Source organism: Chiloscyllium plagiosum, chromosome 8 (assembly GCF_004010195.1).
Source record: "Chiloscyllium plagiosum isolate BGI_BamShark_2017 chromosome 8, ASM401019v2, whole genome shotgun sequence".
NCBI lineage: Eukaryota > Metazoa > Chordata > Chondrichthyes > Orectolobiformes > Hemiscylliidae > Chiloscyllium > Chiloscyllium plagiosum.
Genome location: NC_057717.1, coordinates 60,616,157 through 60,617,768, shown reverse-complemented (window position 1 = coordinate 60,617,768; position 1,612 = coordinate 60,616,157).

Sequence of the window (1,612 nt, the reverse complement as noted above, 5' to 3'; positions counted from 1 at the left end):
AGATCTGTGCCAGACATTATTAGTCACCGCCTGCTAACTTGAGGCCTGCTCATGAGCCTGAAACAATTATTTATCGATGTCTATTGGAAATGTATCTTTAGTTCTGTGAGTTTCTACCTTAGTTAAAAATCTCTGTATGTTAATTTATTGAATCTGTACTGAAAGTGGTTTTAAGCAACATCCATAAACATTCCACACATCAATTTTCCACCTGGTTCCAAGGACTCTTCCTGCAAGAAATCGATGAAATTCAGCACTTCCGCTATCTCCGTCCCTGATCTATCACGTGCAACGAGTGGGAATGCTTACGAGGATTCTTGCAAAATGGTGGATGGCCAACGGGTTTGGAGGTATGAGCTGTGATTAGGTCAGTGTTTCAACTCCTGTCATTGTCTTCTTTACCTCCCTGTGAAAGGGCAGGTGCCAAGGTGTACATTTGGATATAAAATTGGAGGTGCATTAAAACAATCAGTTTGAGTTTTGGTAACTTTCTGCAGTGTTGATTTATGAAGGCTATTTCTCTGAAATTTTTGATATAATTTTGGTCAGAAATGGACAACTCATTACAATTCATTTTACAAATAGTAGATTTCATTTGCATAATGAGCAAGCCTTATCGTTGTCTTCATCGTGTTCTCCAATATATCATCAAAGTAGCAGAGACAGCTAATTTTTAAGTCGTTATCTGCTTTGTCTTATGGTCGAGACTGCCTTTGCAGTTGAAACAAGTGGCATGATTCTCTTCACATTTGGACACGGTGGGATGATAATCTGAAATACCGAATTGTTGAATTGGATAATGTGCTTGGATAACATTTCATGTTGAAAGACTGGAAGTACCATATAACTATGTTGTTGTAGTGGAGTGGTTAAACTCAGAGACATCACTTGCGGATATTTTCGATCCAAACGTGTTGAGAGAAAAACGTTGAAGTAACTAATCACAGTTGTTAATTGGCCCGTCACTTTTATTTCTGTCTCTGTTGTACGTTCGAACGTCTATTTCACGTAGCAAACACCATCGAGTCAGTTATCATGGATATAGCATTCAATATTTGTCTTCAGCTCCAGCTACTTAATCTCTCCGCACAGTCAACGTCAGAATTATTTTCTCCTCATGTTTAAATCCAGCTTGCCTAATTTTCTAAAATGTCCTGGTCCTGGACCAGCATTATGAATTTCGACGAAATGCACATTTAACAAGTAAGAACAGCTGTTAGCGGTGTAGGCCGTTGAGCCTGCTCTCCCATTCCCTACGATTTAGGTCAGAATAGCATACATCATATTCACGTCCTTGTCTTTCACCATGATCAAACAATCCCCTCCTGATTAACAATTTACAAAGCAGTGTCCAATATACGAAATGAGACAGACCCCACAGCTGTCTATAGCAAGGTGTTGCAAAGAGGCACAACACGCAGTAACTCTGTTTTCTTGCCCTGATTTCCAAAGTTGTAACTTTGAATATTCGTACGTTTTCTGCGATAAAACAGTGCTACGTTTTCTTTGCAAAGAGGCTTCTTCAAATCTACAGATTGCATTCGATCGTGTTAGTTTTATGATGGCTATTTATCGGATATATGGAATATTCAATCGTAAAGTCAAAGTATAA